Raw genomic sequence first — 24,700 nt, forward strand, 5'->3', positions numbered from 1 at the left:
AGCTTGTAATGAATTAGGCGATTTACATGTAAAATGCTACTAATTATACAAAAAACCATGATATGAAAGCCATTCCGGAACAAATTAATTTCGTATCTTGAGGTACCACTGTACATAATTGGCTAATTGTCCACCATCTTGAAAACAATGGGCCAATGACAGGCCTTGATATATGACAGATAGCCTCAAGCATAGACAAACTGTGCGGCATTAAATGAGTGCAGTATTTGAAAAGTGCCACTATCGTGCCTGATGGGGTCTAATGTAAATGTAAAAGCCATGATTGAGCCTCACGGGGTATAAGGTATAACAGACATGAAACAAAGAATCCTCGTAGGACTAAGTTTTGAACCTCAGTTTGCTCATACTGCACTAATGTTAAGTCCAATTGGCTTGAAACTTTGATATGTTGAAGTAAGCTATTCTGTATATTATCAAGTTTGGGTGAATGGTAAATGAGACTCAAAGCATGTTTTTTATTTTTTTTATTTCATGGATTTTATTTTAAAGTTAATTGCTGTGAGAAAATGGTATAGAAACTTTGTACATGTATTTAACTTTCCCTGAAATTATTTTTGTTAGTTTAATTTTGTCTTTGAAGGAAAAAAAAAGGAAAAAAAAAAGCTTAGAAAAATAATCATATTCCTGTATCTTGTTTTCTACTGACATTATAAAAATCTGAATCCAGAGAAAGATTCTATTTTAGTTGTAGTTTAACGTGATACTTAACAAAAATCTATCAGGATTTTTACCGATTTTGTGAGATTTTTTGGTGTAAAGAACTACTTTTTAAGATATCAGCTCCTAAAGATTTTTATCATTTCATCTTTGTCTTGCTATTTGTATTTATCCGATTGACATTTCGTATATGATTGTGTATACAATGGTGACTTCCTGGACCATGATATGATGATAATGCATCAGATCCCCGCTTCTCTAGAAAATATTATTCACTTATAAGTCAGGATGTCGGAAGGCGCCATAGGCAGTGTCACAGCAAACTACTTTTTTACGAGTAAACTGGACAGTCTCTGAGTCGTGACTTATGTGTTAAGGCATCTGGTTCAGCTTCACACCTCTGTCTCAACAGTATCTTTTGTAGTAATGTAGTGAGGCTTGTTGTGAATTAGGTGATGTATAATAATAGTACAGTAAGGTCTCGGTTTACGTCAGAGTTATGTTTCTGTAACATGACGTAAGTCGATTTTGTACGTAACTCGAGTTTCTGTACATTTCAAAGCATATTATTGAGTTTTCAACCAATTATTGTTTATGGTCATTCAGGTAAGTGAAAGGTTATATTGTTATATTATTTACAACTATATAGGAATATGAAACACAAGCTTGTTTTTGTTGTTGATTAGGGCCGCGAACGCGAAGGACTGCAGGTTGCCGAGAGAGGTGGATGCCTGAGGCCGCCAGGAGGGTGGACAGGTCGAATGTTGTGACGCCCAGGGCGGACAGCTGGGAGCGTAGTGCAGTGTGGTGGGAGTAGACAGCAGACAGGTACAGATGGTGCAAGTGAGCTGCGAGTGTCATGTGTCCCAGACGAAGGCTCCGGAGTTGTTATTGTTGTGATGGGTGCGCGAACCCTCAAGATCCTCAATCTCCCCGTCGTCATGGTAACGGGCTTCCTTTTTTTTTTCACTCCCTCACACACAGTTGCTGCCTCCCTTCTCATGTCTTTAATTACGTCCTCTTTTTTCTTGTAGCGTAATGGTTTTCCTTTTCTTAGCATCACTGCTGTCACTAAGAAGTTTTCTCTTTGGTGCCATTGAGCAAGATACTAAGAACTTTAGTCAGTAAACGCAGAAGTAGGATAACACTCTTGCCAGGGGCGACGGTAAATTCACAGTTAAGGTATTTGGAAATTACTAGCCTCGATTCGATATACAGTAACAAAATTTCACGTCATCCGAGAGGGCCCAGCGCGGGGGAGCAGGGGTGATGACGTCATCCACGCCACATCTCCCCGCCACTCACAGTACTGACTAACTTGACCACCCATGGAGCCTGTTAACTCTTTGCCTAACCCTTTATTTTTTATAACTGCATTACATATTACTTACATGCATTACTTATGAGATGAATACAGTAAAGTCCCGGGTTACGTCGGTCTCGAGTTACGTCAAACTCGTAGTTACGTCAGTCCACTATAAGGCAATTTAAGATTAAAAAAATTGAAAATTTATAAATCGTAAAGAGCGGGATTTATTGTTATTGTTGGTGGTTGCCCGCCACACCGCCCGCCTCACGCTTGAATACAATAACACCCTGCCTCAGTTCCACCACACCATCGCCCCTGGCAAGAGTGTTATCCTACTTCTGCGTTTACTGACTCAAGTTCTTAGTATCTTGCTCAATGGCACCAAAGAGAAAACTTCTTAGTGACATCAGTGATGGTAAGAAAAGGAAAACCATTACGCTACAAGAAAAAAAGAGGACATAATTAAAAGACATGAGAAGGGAGGCAGCAGCTGTGTGTGAGGGACGGAAGAAGAAAATGGAAAGCCCGTTACCATGACAACGGGGAGGTTGACGACCTTGAGGGCTCGCACACCCATCACAACAATAACAACTCCGGAGCCTTCGCCTGGGCCACACAACACTCGCAGCTGATTTGCACCGTCTGCGCCTGTCTGCCCTTTCCTATTGCATTTCCTGCCTTGCTGCCCACGCTTCTACTCCCACCGCACTGCACTATGCTCCCAGCTGTCCACCCTGGGCGTCACAACATTCGACCTGCCCACCCTTCTGGCGGCCTCAGGTGTCCACCCCTCTCTGCAACCTGCAGTCCTTCGCGTTCGTGGCCCTAATCAACAACAAAAACAAGCTTGTGTTTCATATTCCTACATACTTGTAAATAATATAACAATATAACCTTTAACTTACCTGAATGACCATAAACAATGATTGGTTGAAAACTCCATAATATGCTTTGAAATGTACGGAAACTCGAGTTACGTACAAAATCGACTTACGTCATGTTTCAGGAACGTAACTCTGACGTAAACCGAGACCTTACTGTAAATGGAATATTAAAGGGTCTATTGTAAGCACAAATATATTCATAGTAATTATGGTAGATATTTAAAGCCTTCTACCAGCGGCAAACCATGCAGCAACTGGTAAAGGGCACAGATGGGCCTGGCAAGCCCACTATCAGAGAATAGTGGAAGTCGTATAATATCAAGCACACCTTAGATAACATCAAGTCATCTTGGGACAAAGTGAAGACATCTATCTTGAACTTGGTGTGGAATAAAGTTTGGCCAGAATGCGCACATGAATTCCCAGGCTTCACTGAAGACGACATTGGTGCGATCAGAAATGACATAGTAAGTCTGTGCCATAGGGCTGGCTTCGATGAAGTTGATGATGATGATGTTCAAGATCTTTTGGAAAGCCATGCAGAACCTCTCTCAAATGATGAACTTACAGAGCTAGACAAGGCATCACAGGAGACAGAAAAAAAGGAGACGAGGAAGAAGAACCTGTGTATGGCCTGAACATCAAAACTCTTAAAGAATGTCTCGATAGTATTGAAAAAGCTCTGGAAACCCTGAAGGAATATGACCCAAATCCTGCCGGGGATAGCAAAGTGGCTCATGATGTAGAGAAAAGTGTCAAAATTTATCAAGAAATCTATAATGAAAAAACAAGGAAAATCAAACAGTCCTCCATCTACTCGTTCTTCAAGCCAGTCAGACATGCTGTCCTTGTCACACCTGCAGACCCTGCTACAGCTGGCCCTTCCACATCTGCTGCCGACGGTTTTACAGCTTGCCCTTCCTTTATATCCTCTTTCTTCAAACCAGTGAAATGTGCCAACCCAGCTACTGTTGGTCCTTCCACATCTGCTTCTGACAGTGCAGATGACGACATCTTATCCTCGTCTGCCCACTCAGCCGAAGATGAGTAAGGGCTGAAATTCCTACTGTCTCTTAGCCTCTGGAGGGACATCATCTGATAGAATACATGGTGAGTGAAAGGTAAAAAAAATACAGAAATTTTTATACCTTCACCACCATTCTATCAGATGATGTCCTCCAGAAAGAGACAGTAGGAATTTCAGCCCTTACTCATCTTCGGCTGAGTCTGCAGATGACGACATCTTATCCTCGTCTGCCCACTCAGCTGAAGATGAGTAAGGGCTGAAATTCCTACTGTTTCTTAGCCTCTGGAGGGACATCATCTGATAGAATACATGGTGAGTGAAAGGTAAATAAAAAAATTTTCTGTATTTTTGTGCAGTACTTTACATTTTTTTTAATGACTTTTCATGTATTTTAATTTCTGTACGGGTGACTTTTGACATGCTGGAATGCACTCCCTGTTATTACATGTGGTAATGGGTTCAGTATATGGTAATTTTGATTTGCGACTTACTGTATATATATATATATATATATATATATATATATATATATATATATATATATATATATATATATATATATATACAGTAAGGTCCCGAGTTACGCCAGAGTTACGTTCCTGAAACATGACGTGTTGATTTTGTATGTAACTCGAGTTTTTGTACTTTCAAAGCATATTATCGAGTTTTCAACCAATCATTTTTATGGTTATTCAGGTAAGTAAAGGTTATATTGTTATATTGGTATATTATTTACAACTATGTAGGAATATATTGATTAGGGCGAATGAAGGACTGCAGGTTGCCGAGAGGGCGGCCTGAGACCGCCAGGAGGGTGGGCAGGTCGAATGTTGTGGGTGGACAGCTGGGAGCTTTGTGGAGTAGGAGTAGAAGCGTTATATAAGTAAAGGTTATATTGTTATATTATTTACAAGTATGTAGGAATATGAAACACAAGCTTGTTTTTGTTGTTGATTAGGGCCGCGCGAAGGACTGCATGTTGCCAGAGGGTGGACTGAGGCCGCCAGGAGGTAGGCAGGTCGAATGTTGTGACGCCCAGGGTGGACAGCTGGGAGCGAGTGCAGTGCGGTGGGAGTAGCGTGGGCAGCGGAGCAGGAAATGCAATAGGAAAGGGCAATAGGGATCAGCAGACAGGCGCAGATGGTGCAAGTGACCTGCAAGTGTCGTGTGGCCCAGGCGAAGGCTCCGGAGTTGTTATTGTTGTGATAGGTGCGCGAGCCCTCAAGGTCGTCAACCTCCCTGTTGTCATGGTAACGGGCTTCCCATTTTCTTCTTCACTCCCTTATACACAGCTGCTGCCTCCCTTCTCATGTCTTTTAATTATGTCCACTTTTTCTTGTAGCATAATGGTTTTCCTTTTCTTAGCATCACTGCTATCACTCAGGAGTTTTCGTTTTGGTGCCATTGAGCAAAATACTAAGATAGTCAGCAAACGCAGATGTAGGTACACTCTTGCCAGGGGCGACGGTCTGAGGTACGTAGAGTGTTATTGTATTCAAGCGTGAGGTGGGCGGTGTGGCGGATAACCACTAGTGACGCCTGGCGGCCAACAATAACAATAAACACCGTGCTTTATGATTTATAAATTTTCAATTTTTTAAATCTTAAATTGCCTTATAGTGGACTGACGTAAGTGCGAGTTTGACGTAACTTGAGACCGACGTAACCCGGGACCTTACTGTATATATATATATATATATATATATATATATATATATATATATATATATATATATATATATATATATTTCTTCTTCATAACAGTGAAAAGTAGTTCAGTTGTTTGTTTACATTTATCTGGGATATACGCCCAAGGCAGAACTTCCAAGGAACAACTGGCCAAGATGAGCAGCTCTGTTGTCTATGAGTGGACAAAGCTGTCTGAAGAGTTTCTCATAGAGAGCAATAAAGGCCAAAAATAGCTATGAAAAATTAGCAACGGCTTGCTGGGGGATGAAGGGGCCGCCATGTTTCTTTACAGTTGGCAAATGTGACAAAGGCAGAAGACCAACATCAACAAAAGTTGACATTTTTCAGAAAGTTGACAGAAAAAGTTGACGGAAAAGTGCTAGTGTGATGACACTAGCTCTTAGCGATGACCCGGGGTAGCATCGGTTTACACTTCTGCCTGGTGGGTTTGCGGCAAATTGGGCTCTTGGCGGATTTTGACTGGGTGGGTGGCGGTGGCGTGCCAGATATGAATGTTGAATTGGTGAGTAAGTCAGTTAAACCTTGAGGATTGGGTATTAACTAACTGAGTTCGAATTAGCGATGATTCAAACTGCGAACAGTTAAATCACTAGGATCTCCTGTATCACATTTCCACAAGGTTTTCCATTTTATCCATTGTAGAGTCACGAGTTCAGGTGGTTCTTTTAGCTTGCAAGGAAGATATGGTCTCACCAGCCTTCTTAATAGAGTCTGCTGACTTGAAAATGGTACAGACAGTAGATGGAGTCAAGCCATGGTGGTGATGGTGAGCAATGCTATTAGTTTTCTCGCCTCGTGTTTGTGAATAATATCCAGCTTTACTTTGAGAGTAAGAGACTTCCTGGTCTTCATAGCAATGCTAGGCGACATTGCAGGGCTGGTTGCAGGGCATTTTTGGTGGCATGTTGAGTGTGAAATGTAGAGCTGGTGCTGGACCCTGTTTTTGTTTTGAACTAAGAGTGGAGAAGGGTAGGGGAGTGAGTGGTGCACATTTTGTCCATGAGAGGCGCTGATGTATTTAAAAGCTTGTTGGCTCACGCGATACAGCGGGGCTTTCAAATTTGGAAAAAATTACCTGGATAAAATTTTGTTAAAGCGAGTTTGTTTGTCGTTTTACGAGCAGATGGTAGTAAAAGGAAATGCTTGTTGTAGCGAAATTTTGTTGTGTGAACGTTCATTAAGCGGAGCTTGACTGTAATACATAATTTTTTTTAGTGTGCGAGTCAGGTTCTGACTCAACAGCATGAGACATTTAAAAATGATTTCTGGGAGAAGGGAATTTAGTTAAAAAAGAAAAACTTCACAGAGTGATAGTTTATTGTTTCAAGCACTGAGTGAGCAAAGTGAAATTTTTGGAATATTCATCAACTTATCAGAAGTTCTAATGGAAGGGGATTCCTCTTCCAAACAATAAGTTTCAGCCTCCCTTGCCCTTATATACCATCATCTACATGTTCTATGAAGTTCACCACCAAAATGTAAATAATATTAATTTTACATAGTTAAATTTTTATTTATTTAGATAAAAATTTGGGGTCTTGGATTGGATTAAGATTTTTTATCTTGTTTTCTGTGGCAAAAACAATTTGGACTTGGAACATTTTGGACATGGAACAACCTTCTGGAACGAATTAAAGGCAACCCCTGCTTAATGAACGTTCACACAACGAAATTTTGCTACAACAAACGTTTCTTTTCACTACCATCTGCTCGTATAATGAACACCAAACTCGCTTTAACAAAATTTTACCCAGGTAATTTTTTCCAAGTTTGAAAGCCCCTGCCGTGTCACACAAGCCGACAGGCTCCCCTACCCTTTCCCACTCTTAGTTCAAAATAATAACATCGTCAGCAGCAGCTCATCTTCCCTCGCTCAACATGCCACCAAAAATGCCCTGCGATGTCACCTAGCATTGTTAAGAAGACCAGGAAGTCTCTTACTCTCGAAGTGAAGCTGGATATTATTCACAGACATGAGGGAGGCGAGAAAACTAATAGCATTGTTCGCTACTATTTTTAAGTCAGTAGACTCTATTGAGAAGGCTGATGAGACCGTATCTTCCTTGCAAGCTAAAAGAACCACCCAAACTCGTGACTCTGCAATAGATAAAATGGAAAGCCTTGTGGAAATGTGGTACATAAGTTTTGTATGTGGTACAATGATGCGCCCTTTGTTTACATTCCACAGGTTGCTGGGTAGTGTCTTTCCCGCTCTGCTCTCCCTCCCTTCATAAATTTAGGATCATCAACATTATAAAATTACTTACATACATACATTAGTGTACATTATAATGACTTAGTCTTAAATTAAACTTTAAATGTTTAACTTCATAATTTTTACTTTCATTAAACCTTTTACTGTACTATGATGCACTCTTGCTTTGCTTACTCTCAATGGAAGTTCATGTCAGGGGTCAAATTTGTTATAATTGGTACGCTTAACGAAAATTCACGCAACGAACAATTTTTTAGGAATGTAACCCATTCATTAAGCTGGGGTTACCTGTATATCACAAGTCTGAAAGTCCACTGTATTTACATAATGTCAAACTATGATACCTTAAGGTCATAAGTACACTTGTGGTGCAAACAAAATACAGTACAGACATCCCCCGCTTAACGAAGGTTCACACAATGAAATTTTGCTACAACAAAGGTTTCCTTTTTACTATCATCTCGTTTAACGAACACCAAACTCGCTTTAACAAAATTTTATCCAGGTAATTTTTTCCAAGTTTGAAAGCCCCGCCGTATCACGCAAGCTGACAGGCTTTTGAATACACAGCGCCTCTGGTGGACAAAACACACACCACTCACTCCCCTAGTTCTAAAAGATAACAGAGTCAACAGCAGCTCGTCTTCACTCACTCTACATGCCATCAAAACGCCCTGCAATGTCGCCTGGCGTTGCTAAGAAGACTAGGAAGTCTCTTACTCTCGAAGTGAAGCTGGATATTATTCACAGACACGAGAGAGGCGAGAAAACTAATAGCATTGCTTCCCACCTTGGAATGACTCCATCTACTGTCTACCATTTTCAAGTCAGCAGACTCTATTAAGAAGGCTGGTGAGACTGTATCTTCCTTGCAAGCTAAAAGAACCACCTGAACTCGTGACTCTACAATGGATAAAATGGAAAGCCTTGTGGAAATGTGGTACATAAGTTTTGTATGCGGTACAATGATGCGTCCTTTGTTTACATTCCACAGGTTGCCGGCTAGCGTATTTCCCGCTCTACTCTCCCTCCATTCATAAATTTAAGATCATCAACATTATAAAGTTACATACATACATTAGTATATATTATAATGACTTAGTCTTAAATTAAACTGCTTAAATGTTTAACTTCATAATTTTAACTTTCATTAAACTTTTTATTGTATTATGATGCACTCGCTTTGTTTACTCTCCATGGAAGCTGAAATCAGGGGTTAAACTTGTTATAATTGGTTTGCTTAACAAAAATTTGCGTAACGAAGAGTTTTTAGGAGCGTAACCCCTTCGTTAAGTGGGGGTTGCCTGTACTCGCAAAAATATTTATCTTAGATACAATTACTTATTTTATATATTCTCTCTATTTTATGAAACTTGTATATTTTGATTTGTCTATTTTTGGATGCAGGACTCTTTTTTATTTTTACTTCTACAGTAATTGAAAACCATTCACATAGATAACAAAAAGATTATCTGATTAGATTCTGGAGAGTTGTCTTATTTTCTGGAGGAAGAGCCAAGCCAGGGTAACAGGAGCCATCATGGAGGTCTGTTAGTGATGGCTTGTGGATGCATGGAGGTGCCAATGAATGAAGAACAGTGCCATGGGAGTGGTGGCTGGGGTCAGCATAACAAAAGGTGTTCTGGAATGTTTAATTATGTGGAACACCATGGCCATTGAGAGGAGTGTGTATTTACCTAACATAACATAACATAACATAAATAATAGGATAACAAAGGGCCACCAGGGTCCATTTAGGTTATCCTGTATCAGTCGCACAGTGACCTCGTCATCAGTACTTAAAGATACACTTACAAGTGCACAATACATTATATACTAATTCTAAATATTTGGCCCATTAACAGGGCTAAGTCCTGCAGTGAATTCCTCTACAATCTGTGATCCCCATACATGGGGATCATGTCTTGTTTAACTATAGTAAATTTCTTATAAAAACTATCATGCAGCGCTATACATAATTATAAATCTAATAAATTTAAGTGCTTATCTAATCTGTTTTTAAACATTGTCAAACTAGTGCTATTTACAATGCATTCCAGAAGTCTACCACCCTATGACTAAAGAAATATTTTCTTATATCTAACCTGCAGCCTTGCTTTCTAATCTTCCTGCCATGATTTCTAGTCCTACTTCCTCCTCTAAGGTAAAGAAAGATCTCACATCTATGTAGTTTGTATCTGAGAACATTTTAAATAACTCTATCATATCCCTCTTATACATCTCCTCTCAAATGAAAACATGTTTAATTCCTTTAATCTATCTCTATACTCCAGGCGCTTTAATGCTGGTATCATCCTAGTTGCTCTTCTCTGAACTGCTTCTAACATGTTGATATCCTGCCTATAGTGGGGTGACCAGGCCTGTATGCAATACTCTAAATGGGGCCTAACATAGGAATTATATAAGCTACGCACCACTTCCTTACTTTTATAACTAACATTTCTATTTATAAAACCCAGGATCCTATTTGCCCTATTTCTTGCTTCTAAACATTGCTTTGAAAATTTCATAGTCCTGTCTATCACTACTCCTAAATCCTTTCCTTCCTCTACTGCCTCTAGCCAACATCCCTCCATCTCATAGCTAAAGTTTGTGTTGTCTTTACCTAAATGCATAACCTGACACTTTTAGAATTAAACTCCATCTGCCACCTGTCTGCCCATGCTATCAGCCTGTCCAGGTCTCGTTGTATTCTGTAATTGTCCTTTTCACCCTGTACTGCACATGCTATCTTAGTATCATCTGCAAACTTTGATACTTTGCTACTAATTCCTATATCTAAATCGTTAATGTACACCAAGAAAAGAAGAGGTCCTAGCACTGATCCTTGGGGTACCCCACTAACCACTTCCTTCCACTCAGACATTGCCCCATTTAATACTACTCTCTGTTTCCTATCAGAAAGCCATTCACTAATCCAATCAACTAACCTACCCCTATCCCATGTAGTCTCAATTTGTACACTAGCCTCCTATGCGGTACCTTATCAAACGCCTTGCTAAAATCTAGATATATAACATCTATGCTATTTCCATCATCTAACTCCTTGGTAATATATTCTAAGATATCGAGCAAATTTGTAAGACAGGACCTCCCTGATCTAAAGCCATGTTGGGTATCTCTAATTAATCTATTCTCATTTAAATGCTCCCAAATACTACCCTTAATGATTTTCTCTAGTATCTTACATACTATACTAGTTAAACTGATCGGTCTATAATTATTCGCATCATCCTTCCTACCTTTTTAAATATTGGAGTAACATTAGCTAACTTCCAGTCCTGAGGTATCTCAGCAAACCTAAGTGATCTTTCAAAGATTAACTTAAGTGCTTCAGAAATACTGTCTACACCCTCCCTAAGTACTCTGGCATGTAGCTCATCAGGACCACTAGCTTTCCTATCGTCTAGTTCAAGAATAAATTTCCTAATAATTCCCGGTTTTATATCAATATTTTCTAAAGCTCTTAAACTACTCGTCGCACTGTTTGTAACAGGATTTCCTATTCTTTCCTAGTAAATACTGAAGAAAATTGTTCATTCAATAATTCTACTATGTCTTCATTTTGATCCACTACTACACCATCTTTTCTGAGTGGTCCAATCCTATCCTTATTTCTTTTATCACTGACCTTGTAATAACTATATAATTTTTGGGATCTTTACTCCCAGCTCTAGCTAGTTTTATCTCTGCCTGCCTTTTACTTTTTTTATAACCTTACTCAAATCATCTCTGACCTGTCTGTACCTAATCAAATCTACATCTTCCCACTTTTCTGCAACTCTCTGTATGCCCTCTTCTTCTCTCTGATCTGGCTACCTATCTCATGAGTCCACCATAATGGCTTCCTGTTTCTCTGCCTTATATCTTTGTAAGGGATACACTGCATCACTATACCCTTTACTACAACCTTAAAAATATCCCACATCTCCTGTGCAGTTTTATTTCCAAAACTATCTTCCCAGTTTACCTCTCCTAATAACTGACGTAACCTACCATAATTGCCTTTCTGATAGTTTGGGACTCTAGTCTTATTCACTATATTATCCCTACTGGAATTAATGATAAATCTAATTATATGATGGTCACTGTTTGCTAAAGTCTCTCCTACCTCAACTTCCTTTAAACAATGCTCAATATTTGTTAGTACTATGTCTAAAACCTTCCTCCCCCTAGTAGGTTTATCTACCATCTGCACTAAATAGTTATCCTGAAAACTTTCCATAAACTTATTTTCACTAGCATCTCCTACCATCCTCTCCCAGTTTACTGACTTAAGATTAAAATCCCCTAAGATAATTGTCTGACTAGTACACCCCTATTTATCTCATCTACCATAAGGTTGTCTACATCTGCTGACTGGTTAGGTGGTCTATAAAAGTTCCTACTCTAATAACCTTACTTTTGTTTACTCTAATATCCAGCCATAAGGACTCTGCTCTGCTATCTACCTTAATACCATTAACCTGACTGGAAATGAAGGATTTTTTTACATAAATAACTACTCCTCCACCTATCCTACCAATTCTCTGGTGTAAATACATAATGTATCCATCTACTTCATATTCTTTCCTATTTTCCCTAAACTTTTCCTCATTTACCCATGCCTCTGTGACACGTACAACATCTAAGTCCTCCTCAACTATAGTCCTGCTACCTTCCTAGATGCTGTCTCCTTATTTGGAATCCTAATCTTATTCTCTCCTATTTGCACCTGGAAATCTTTCCTAATCTTTTCACTATCTCTGTTTATCCTATCTAATTTATGTCTAACATCTTTCTTCTGGAATGCATTTGCTACCTCACCCCCTACACTCCATCCCAACTCCCCCCTCCAGACATCCACTCAGCACATCCACACCCTTCCTACTCAGATGCACACCATCCCTAGCATACAAATCCCTTCGCCCATAGAACCTATCCCATACATCCACAAAGCTGACACCCACATCCTTACACATCCCTTTTACCCGATCATTCACACCAATGGCTCTAGACAACCATTCCTGCTAACATACACACGAGGCAAGATTCCTGACACTACACACCTCCTACCACTCTCCCTTATCTTGCCTAACATTTCCCGAAATCTTGCCACTAACTCCTCCGACCCACCTGCTCTGACATCTTTCCCACCTACGTGCAAAACTACTACACCCTCCCTCTCCATCCCCCCAACTCTCTTCTGCACCTCCTCACTCACTGCCTTCACACCTGCACCAGGCATACACACGTTTGTCCTCCTATCCCTGTCTTTCCCACAGAAAGTGCTATCTAACCTGAGAGTCACCCACCACACACACCTGAGGTGTGCTAGGCACAACCCTCCTCCTCCTCTCCTCTACCCCCTTCTCTCTCCTTTCACTCACCACAACCACTTCATTCACTCCACTCTCACTCTCCCCCTCCCCCTCCAACAAACCGAACCTATTTTCACACTCAACAGGTTTAGTCCTATCCTCCCTAACTGCCTCCGCTTTCCTTCCCCTCGCAACCTGCCATCTCTGCCCATCCTGACTACTATCTTTCCCAGTCTGGCTCGCCTGCTCCCTCTTCCCCACTCTGCTCTTCCTGACAGAGGGTCAATCCACCCTGTCGCCTTCAGAAGGTCCAACTACTGATCTCCTGCCTAATTTTTTTCACTGCCTCCCCAAGCCTCTTAACCTCCTCCTTCAACTCAAAGATGAGAACTTCGTTCACACTTTTCCCCTCACTTAGCTTCTCATTTCCTCTCGCAATTCTCGGTGCTCAAGAGAAAGAACTAAATTCTCGCTCTTGAGCCTACACACCATACACTCAGAAAAGTTAATGACCTTTCTGTCATGCCCACACATCTCACACACCACAAACTCGCCCAATCCCACCTCAACACTCTCTTTCACGCACTCAATCACACTCTGATATACCTCAGTAGCTACTGCCATACTAATTTACAATCTGTTAACTCACAAGAACACTATACATAGCTAACAAACAAATAAAAATACTTGGTGACAGCAGGGTGGGGGAACTGCAGTGGTGGAGGGCCTAAGTGAGGTCAACTAATCTTCTTTCAAGATCAACTTGACGGTTACAAGCCTAGTCTCCTCGCTCTATCAAAATATTTTTAACTCACAAACACTGCTTCTAACCACTATTTCACTCTAATCTAACACTTGCAGTACACACTTTCACTTCACTAACACTCAAAAGCACCACACACAGACACCAAGCACAAACACCACTCACTAACTATAAAAACAACAGCCAAAAACGGAGCGCACACACAACACGTCCACTCGCCACCGCAGCTAAACAAATTGACTCCTTTTTTTATTTTAAAGTAGCATTGCAGCTCATTACTAGCAAAGCATATCTTTAGGAACTCCATATTAATTAATACAGCATACATTTTAACTGTCAACTTGTTCCTTCTTATGTTCATCTGCAGTAAAGCCTATTAAACTAACACAAAATACTAAATCTAATAACTAGAAATGTTAACAACTATCCTAATATTGATATAAAACACTGAAAATACTCCAAACATCCAAGCATAGGTGTTGATCTAAAATAAATTAAGTTTATCAATAAATAAATAAATTACATAACCAGTATAAAACAACTGATTTACAATGCAGCAGAGAGAAAGAGAGAGAGAGAGAGAGAGAGAGAGAGAGAGAGAGAGAGAGAGAGAGAGAGAGAGAGAGAGAGAGAGAGAGAGTGCTTTATTCCTTTACAACTAACACAGATTTTATGTAATGCTTAACAACCTTGGAATGACATGAAAATGTGAATGTGTGTGTGTGCAAGAGAGAGAGAGAGAGAGAGAGAGAGAGAGAGAGAGAGAGAGAGAGAGAGAGAGAGAATTATGCACCTTGAGTAAGACTTCAAAGGATACTTTCAATTATGCTTTTAGGTAAAAATGGAATGACAGTGAAGTAATTTCCTATTGTCTTATACTCCAGTTTGTTAATGATGTCATGTACATGTTTTCCCTAATCACTATTGTTACTATATTAATGCTGTAGTTATTAAATTAAATATTTCAAACAACAATGAGATTGAAATTACTAGCTCCTAATCAGCAATACAATTTACAAAAGTAAAAAAAAGAAACATACATATGGAGATATATATTGTGGTTACTATCAACCAAAAATATACAGCCATCACCAGTTTTCATTTCCTTTGTATTTATACCTTAAACTGGTCTACTGAATAACTGGAATAACAAACCACTCCCCAAACTTTCCTCCCAACATCATGTACTCCTGGATAATTTTTAAAATTATTTTCTTTCTTTTTTTTCAAGTTCATCTACGGTCTGTGAAGACATCCTAGTTTTCAAAGTTTTCATTTGCAAGTAAGCATTTACAAGGATAACAGAATCATTACTCTTAAGCATCAATAGGTACTTCCATGAGCATCATCTATCATGCCAACCTGAGCCAGATGTAGATGCTGCAGCACACCACTACAACCTACAACATGTGACATTAGGCCTTCTCAGAATCCATTGGTAAAGCTCCACCTTTCTGCAGCAACAGTAAAATGATGATTCTTCAACTAGTTCTTTCTTTGAATGAATAATCCTCTAGACATAGTCATTCTTTATGTAAAATCCAATTGGAAAATCACTAATGACATTTTCAAATGTTGAAAAGCTCAATGGTGGCAATTATTTTTCCAGAGAGAGAGAGAGAGAGAGAGAGAGAGAGAGAGAGAGAGAGAGAGAGAGAGAGAGAGAGAGAGAGAGAGAGAGAGAGAGAGACAAATTTCTTCCATTGTAATATTAACCAGCTACGTCAACTATTATGGAATACCTTTAATATTTACTCATCACTCTGTGAATATTGACAAATCATGCAATCACATAACAAAAATTGTTAATCCTTCATCTACTTGAAGTCTTAAGACTTTTCACCTACCTAAAACTACAAGTTTCAAGCACCTCATTAAAGAAGGTTGGCTGTGACAATTTCATACACCATTTTTCTTCGGAAGTATGGCATGTGCTGCTGGTCAAAGGTTATGTCGGCATCACGGGACAAATATTCAGCAAACATACATGCAAACATCCCACAATCTGATCCATTCATTTATTGAGGTATGTCCTTCACATTCTCAGCCATCCAACCAGTCTTTTCAAAAGGTGATGACTTTTTGTCTTGATGTTTATCTTCTAGATATTTTAGTAGTGCTTCTAAACACTTATCATTATCACCTAGCATAGAGTCAAAGTATCTGACACACTTTGTACGGAGATCAATAGTAGCCAGGCACCAGTGCATTCCTAAGTGAACTGGTATGAGAAGCAGATCATGACTGAAAAGATCCACTTTCTTAGTCCATCTTTTCACTGATGCAAAGCCTGTCTTCATCAATTTTGGATAGAAAAATGTGTTAAAGGCATATACCTTTGGATAATTATAATTTTTACCTCTTTCAATCAACAAATTCATGTAAAAATTAATAATTTCATCATTAAGCCAATTCAGGCCAGCTAATGTGTATTGAATTTATCAATCAGAACTTGATTTGGTGGGCCTCTCATCAGAGCATTATCGATTACTTCTTCCATTTCTGGTGTCAATGGTACAAACTCTTCCTCCTGTTCATCTTCATCTGCAGTTTCTCCCGGGTAAGTTAGAATAAGGTGTTTCATCCTTAATGCAACATAATTATCAAGAGAAGCTTGTGACTTCTTCCTTTTCTCTTCCAAAAGTCTCTGTGTCTCTGCCAACATAGCTGCATCATAATCAGAAACCTTGGCACGCACTTCAAACTTATTTCTCAAGGATTCCAACCAATCCAAGTTATATATGGGTGAATTCTGAAGGTATTCATCCAGTGAATTCTTTAGAGTTGTTTTGCCTTCTTGCTCAGGTGACATTTCTTCTGTTTCTCTTAGAGTTCCATTTCTATCATCACTTATACCACATTTTGTCCTCAAACCAGAAACTTGTCTGGGCACAGAATTTTCCATTTCCATGAAAGAAGGCTTTGATATGGGATTTTTCTTACGAAAGGGAAGTTTCCTGTGAGTTTTAGTGATGAAGCCAGTCTCTTTACTGATACAGGAGACTTTCCGATGAGCCAACAAATTCTTTGCCCCCTTAGCCTCCCTGGAGCTCATTCTTGCTACAGCCCGCTGTTGTGAGTGTGATGCTCCCGTTGGTTACCCTCACTCCCATAAGCCTCAGCTGTGTAGCCACTGAGCCCAGGCATTTCACTTGCAAGCCACCCTTGCATTCTTGAAGGGCCCGCTAAGGCCTCAGCCACAGTGTCAGCAAGAGGTTGCGCTTAACCAGGGATGACAGGTTGGTCATATTTGTTTGGTAACATGTGGTTGGAATGTTCTTCAGTACCATCCATGCTGGGATCACTGCCTACAGCACCATACTGTAAACTAGTATCCATCCCTTCTGATTGACTGTTATCTAAAGTTTCTACAATTTCATCTTTGACTAGTGATTCATCAACCATAACCTTAACTTCTGATGACTGAGTCTCTTGTGATGGAGGTTGTTCTGCCTGTTCAGTGGACTCAACTCTCTCTGAGCGGTGCCCTTCACTCTATGCTCTAGATCGAGATTGTTCACCATCAGGCAGGTACGGGGAGGCTCTGGGTGATGATGGGGGACTGTTGGAAGGCTGGGAGCTGGCATTCTCCTCATGTCATCTTCTCTTTGGCTGAGGACTCGTTCTCTCTTCCCTCCCAGACCGAGACTGGTTGGATTTGTTGTCCTCCCCAGGAGGTGGTTCATGAGGTACAGCCAGGCCTTTTATTGACAAGGTCTCAGCGGCCTTTATTAGTCTCGCCAAGTCATTCTGTGCTATGTTCACATAACCTGCATACATATAATTAAGCAGAGCCTCAAGAGCATCTGCTTTTATGTCCTTGAGCACTATCACTGGATGTTTACATAGTGTGTGCTCGAAAATTTTTTCAAAATATTCACTACACATTGATAGCACCAGTTTATGTACAGGATAAAATTTGCCATCACACGCCAGGGTAGCATCTGTGTACCGTTCCTTTTCCCTGAGTGTTGCCAGTATATGACAAAAGGTGGCCCTGTGATTGTTCTAGTAGAGTGAGAGCATTCCATCCCCCATCTTGGAAGAATTTTCTCATCTGTTGCGGTGGTTGATAAATAAATTGTTGAGAGGCGCGGTCATCCGGTGGAAGTGTCGCGTCGATCCCCTAATTGTATTGTAGATGGTTGGAGCTGGGCTCATAGTGTCCTGTCTCCATGTCTACATTTATTTAATTTTTCCTTAAAGTTATCCACATTATGTGCTGTAACAACTTTATTATCCACTGTATTCCACTTTTTCACCATTCTGTGTGGAAATATCCAATATCCTTCATCCTGATCTATAGAAGTCTATCTTTTCAATATCTTATAGGTATATTGTTCTTAGGTCCCCAGGTTCTCTTCTATCTAGTAAGGTTGGCAGTCCCATTTCCTTCAGTCGTTCTTCATATGTGAGGTCCTTTAATTCCGGCACTATCTTTGTAGCAATCTTCTGTATCCTTTCCAATTTTCTTATATCCTTTTTAGAGCTGCGAGATCACACCACTGCTGCATATTCCAGCCTTGGATGTATCATGCTTGTGATGATTTTTTTCATCATATCTTTCTCCATATATTGAAATGCCACTCTTATATTAGTCAACATTATATATAATAGTCGAAATATCTTGCTTATGTGTTTTTCAGGGCTTAGATTTTCCTGTATGATCACTCCCAGATCTTTTTCCTCTTTAGTCTTCATTATTTGTTCCTCCCCCATCAAATAGTTCCATATTGGTCTTCTCTTACTCTTTCCTAGTTCCATTATGTGACATTTCTTGGCATTAAACTCCAATTTCCACTTCCTACTCCACTCATAGATCTTGTTTATATCTTCCTGCAACAACAGACAGTCCTCTCTGGTTTTGATAATTCTTAGCAGCTTTCCATCATCAGCAAATAAATTTATATAACTTTATCCCAATGTGAATGTCGTTTACATAAATCTGAAACATAATAGGGCCAACACTGACCCTTGTGGCAGTCCACTAGTTACTCTACCCCAAGTTGAGTATGTATCTCCGATCACAATTCTCATCTCCCTATCCTTCAAATAACCTCTTGTCCATTCAAGGAAAGTTCCTCACAGTTCTCCTATGTTCTCTAGTTTCCAAAGTAGTCTTCCATGAGGGACTTTATCCAAAGCCTTTTTGATATCCAGGTATACTGTGTCCACCCATTCATCTCTGTTTTCAAGTCCTGCAATAACTCTCAAGTCGAAGCTTAATAAGTTTGATACACATGACCACCCTGTCCTGAACCCAAATTGTCTGTTCGATATGACTTACTTCTCTTCTAGAAATTTAACCCATTTTTCGTTGATAATTATTTCACACAACTTCCCAAGACAATTGTAAGTGACACTGGTCTGTAGTTTAGTGGTTCAGTTCAGTTTCAGGTCAACCTCAGTCTCAGGTCAATCTTCCAGTCTCAGGTCAACCTTCAGTCTCAGGTCAACCATCCTAGTGGTTAGACGTGTCTTTGATAGTGGCGACCAGTCTCCTGTTAGTGGTGTGTGATCTTTATGTAGTGATGGCTTTCCATGCTTTCCCTACGGTTTCGGCTGGTTGTGTTAGTTCTCCTATCCTCGAGGCCTTCGTTATGAAGGTCTCAGAGATGGAGGCTGAGTTCCATTGAAGGATCTCGGAGGTGCGGGATGAGTTTAGAGGCCGAATCTCTGACCTGCAGGCTGAGTTCTGCCGAGTGAACTCAGCTACTGAGGGAGTGGAGGTTCCTGCAGTCTCCTTACCAAGTACTGAGACGAAGGGCCAGGAGGAGTGGTGAGTGGTGTCCTCAGGTGCAAAGAGGAGAAAGGTCCTCAGAGCGGCACAGTGAGTGGAAACGGAAAATTCCTTCGCTGTGGAGGAGGAGAAAGAGGAGACGGGAAGCGACGAGGTGAGGAGGGTAGAGAGGTTCCTACCCGCATGTAAGATAGTACTTATAGGTGACATTCAGGTGAGACATTTGGACGTGGTGTTTTGTGATAAGGACAGGAGGAGGAGGACGAGTGTCCCTACTGGGGGCAGAAATTGAGAGGGTAAGTACTGAAATGGCATGAAACTTTTAGAAAAAACAAAAACAAAAGAAAAGTCCCTGACTTCAGGAAGGCTAATTTCTAGGGCTTAAGGGAGTATTTACAAATCGCTTGGCAGGGACAAGGCAGATTTAGTCAGGTAGAAGGAAGGGTGGGAGGCACAAGTCGGAGGGACGGAGAGGAAGCTGGATTAGAACATGGAGAAACCCTGTCAGCTGAGGATTGGTGAGATGTATACCAAATCCTAAGCTAAATAAGTGACGGTCAGTTAGCCAACATTCCATATAAAACAATAAAATCACAAAACAACAATCCTAAGTGGATGACAGACAGATTAAAAGGATGTATAGGGCAAAATGGAATATATATATATATATATATATATATATATATATATATATATATATATATATATATATATATATATATATATATATATATATATATATATATATATATATATATATATATATATATATATATATATATATATATATATGAGGCTAAAGGCAGGAGATGAGGCTTTAAGGCCACTATACCATGAATTAGACTCTCCTTCTTCAAACAAAATTACATGCACTTACCACACATACACCCTTCACTTCAAATAAAAATTTAAAAGAAAAATGGGACCCGATGATATTAATGTCTCTGAGTCCCCCTCTGGGGAGGGGACCAAAAATGTCCCCAGGTTGGACACCTCTCCTGTTAAAGACTCCAAATGCCTTGACACCTCCCTCAACTTTTTCTACATTAACTTCTGCAACATTCACAGTCTTAGATCTAATTTTCAGTCTGTGGAACACCACCTCTCCTCTACCAAACCTCATCTTCTTTTCCTCACCGAAACACAGCTGTCTGAGGCAACTGACAGTAACCCTTCTGTTCCCTCCTACTTTCTATTCTCATTTTCATTCCAAAGCTGGATGTTGTGTCTATGTGCGCAACGACTTAACTTGCTCTCGTGCCCACGCTCATGAGTCTTCTGAATTTTCCACCATCTGGCTACAACTTAACAGTCACTCTCAAACTAAATTCATCTGTGCTGTTTATCTCTCCCTAACTCTTCTGACTATAGTAATTTCTTTGACTACTTAACTTCTAAAGTGGAGCACATTCTGTCCTCTACCCTTTGCTGAGATTTCCATTCTTGGAGATTTCAATGTTCACCACCAGCTTTGGCTTTCTTCTCCCTTCACTGACCACCCTGGTGAACTAGCCTTCAACTTTGCTATCCTCCATGACCTAGAGCAACTGGTGCAACACCCTACTCGTATTCCTGACCGTCTTGGAGACACGCCCAACATTCTTGATCTCTTCCTCACCTCTAACCCTTCTGCTTATGCTGTCACCCTTTCATCTCCGTTGGGCTCCTCCGATCACAATCTCATTTCTGTATCTTGTCCTATTTCTCCAATCCTCCGCAGGATCCCCCAAAGCGAAGGTGCCTCTGGCATTTTGCCTCTGCCAGTTGGGGGACCTGAGGAGGTATTATGCTGATTTTCCCTGGAATGATTATTGCTTCCGTGTCAGAGACCCATCTCTTTGTGCTGAACGCATAACAGAGGTGTTAGTGTCTGGCATGGAGGCGTACATTCCTCATTCTTTTTCTCAACCTAAACCTTCTAAACCTTGGTTTAACTCAGCCTGTTCTCGTGCTATACATGATAGAGAGGTTGCCCACAAAAGGTACTTGAGCCTTCCATCTCCTGAATCTCATGCACTTTATATCTCTGCCCGGAATCATGCCAAGTCTGTTCTTCAACTTGCCAAACACTCTTTCATAAATAGAAAATGTCAAAATCTTTCAAACTCAAACTCCCCTTGCAACTTTTGGCATCTAGCCAAAAAACATCTCAAATAATTTCACTTCTTCATCTTTCCCTCCTTTGTTTCATCCTGATGGCACCACTGCCATCTCTTCTGTCTCTAAAGCTGAACTCTTTTCTCAAACCTTTGCTCACAACTCCACCCTGGACGATTCTGGGCTTGTCCTTCCCTCTCCTCCTCCCTCTGACTATTTCATGTCTAAAATTAAAATTCTTCATAATGATGTTTTCCATGCCCTTGCTGGCCTAAACCCTCGGAACGCTTATGGACCTGATGGGGTCCCTCCTATTTTTCTCAAAAATTGTGCTTCCATGCTTGCACCTTGCCTGGCCAAACTCTTCCAACTTTGTCTATTGACTTCTACCTTTCCTTCCTGCTGAAAGTTCGCCTACATTCAGCCTGTTCCTAAAAAGGGTGATCATTCTAACCCCTCAAACTACCGTCCTATAGCTTTAATCTCTTGCTTGTCCAAAGTTTTTTAATCTATCCTGAATAGGAAGATTCTCAAACATCTGTCACTTCACAATCTTCTGTCTGATCGCCAGTATGGCTTCCGTCAAGGTCGCTCTACTGGTGATCTTCTGGCTTTCCTTACTGAGTCTTGGTCATCCTCTTTTAGAGATTTTGGTGAAACTTTTGCTGTAGTGTTAGACATATCAAAAGCTTTTGATAGAGTCTGGCATAAAGCTTTGATTTCAAAACTGCCCTCCTACAGCTTCTATCCTTCTCTCTGCAACTTTATCTCAAGTTTCCTTTCCGACCGCTCTATTGCTGCTGTGGTAGACGGCTACTGTTCTTCTCCTAAACCTATTAATAGTGGTGTTCCTCAGGGTTCTGTCCTGTCACCCACTCTCTATTATTCATTAATGACCTTCTTAACCAAACTTCTTGCCCTATCCACTCCTACGCTGATGATACCACCCTACATCTTTCCATGTTCTTTCAGAGACGTCCAACCCTTCAGGAAGTCAACAGATCATGCGGGGACGCCACAGAATGCCTGACTTCCGATCTTTCTAAGATTTCCGATTGGGGCAGAGAAAATCTAGTAGTTTTCAATGCCTCAAAACTCAATTCCTCCATCTATCAACTCGACACAACCTTCCAGACAACTATCCTCTTCTTCAATGACACTCAACTGTCTCCCTCTTCCACAATGAATATCCTCGGTCTGTCCTTTGCTCATAATCTTAACTGGAAACTTCACATCTCATCTCTTGCTTAAACAATTTCTATGAAGTTAGGCATTCTGAGATGTCTCCGACAATTTTTCTCGCCTCTCCAACTGCTTACTCTGCATAAGGGCCTTATCTGTCCCTGTATGGAGTACTCTTCGCATGTTTGGGGAGGTTCCAGTCACACAGTTTTGCTTGATAGGGTGGAATTGAAAGCTCTTCATCTCATCAACTCCCCTCCTCTCACAAGCTGTCTTCAGTCTCTTTCTCACCGTTGAAATGTTGCATCCCTTTCTATCTTTTATCGCTATTTTCATGGTAACTGTTCTACTGATCTTGCTAACTGCATGCCTCCCCTTTTCCTGCGGCCTCGCCGCACAGGGCTTTCTTCTTCCTCTCATCCCTATTCTGTCCAACTCTCTAATGCAAGAGTTAACCAGTACTCTCAATCATTCATCCCTTTCACTGGTAAACTCTGGAACTCCCTCCCTGCATCTGTACTTCTGAATTCTTACAACTTGTCTTCTTTTAAGAGGGAAGTATCCAGGCATTTGCTCCCCCTAATTTTGGCTGATGGTTTTGGCACTTTTTACACTTTTTAGAGAGACAGCACTCAAGTGGGCCTTTTTTAACTTTTTTTTTTTTTCCCCTTGGCTGGCCCTCTTCCCTACGTAAAAAAAAAAAAAGTCTCCACACAAACATGATCCACACTTTGCTCACAGTACCAGCCTTAGTGGAACCTACATCAGCATTGTGCACAGGACACCCCTCATTAATACCTGCAATAAAACTTTCAGCAACACCTACAGGGGAATCCCAACAAGCACCCACAGGACCACTAGGTGTTTGGTTAGGTTAGGTTACACTAAATGATTGCAGGTTCACTAATTATTTCTGCATGTTTACTATCATTGTCTTCAAGTAATCAATTTCCTTCCTCAAAGAAATATTAACATGATCATGAGGCTCCTGCTCTCTAGAGAAAACTGTCTTGCTGCTCTTATATTTTTCTGTTCTGCCTTCTGTTTGCTCAAGCCTTCATTGCCATGCATTTGGTTGAATAGTTAGCACACTTCCCATGGGATTACTCGTCTTCCCTTTTGTATTTCTGTGCTTTTCTTGGGATCTTTTCTCACAAAACCATGAGTTAGCAATATGAATTCCACCGCAGTTACAACAATCAGAAATAATCATGATATTCTCCTTAAGCTTCAGACAATCTCTAGCATCATGCCTCTCACTACAAAATATACAGCAATGATTATGATGACATTTGTGTAGCATATGGTTCCATCTATTACATCTATAACACAACACAAGATTCATTGTACATACACATACCTGTAGCCTTTACAGTAAGCCCTCGTACATATCCGTTCCTGAAAACCTTACCGCAAATCGAAATTATTGTATACCGAACCCATTATAACATGTAATAATAGGGGATGTGTTCCAGCACGTCAAAATTCACCCCATACAGACATGAAAATAGTCATATAAAAAATGTAAAGTACTGCGCAAAAGAAATAAACAGAAAATGTTTTTATTTATCTTTCACTCGCCACGTATTCTATCCGATGATGTCCCTCCCGAGACTAAGGGACAGTTGGGATTTCAGCCCTTACTCATAATGTCCACAAAAAAACATTCCATTAGGATTTCACTAGTCTTCAATGGGAAACGTGGGAAGAGACTGATTGTTGTGATGGCTGCGCGGCGTGGTGGCGCTATGGTAAAGTGTAAACAAAACATGAG

The 24,700-nt window shown here is 40.4% G+C and overlaps 1 pseudogene; it reads right to left on the minus strand.

Moving 5' to 3' along the window:
• Positions 1-15,427: 15,427 nt before the first annotated feature.
• On the minus strand, positions 15,428-17,945 carry LOC123500524 (annotated as a pseudogene).
• Positions 17,946-24,700: the final 6,755 nt, after the last annotated feature.

The sequence above is a fragment of the Portunus trituberculatus genome, unplaced genomic scaffold, assembly GCF_017591435.1.
Source record: "Portunus trituberculatus isolate SZX2019 unplaced genomic scaffold, ASM1759143v1 PGA_scaffold_393__7_contigs__length_557757, whole genome shotgun sequence".
Taxonomy (NCBI): domain Eukaryota; kingdom Metazoa; phylum Arthropoda; class Malacostraca; order Decapoda; family Portunidae; genus Portunus; species Portunus trituberculatus.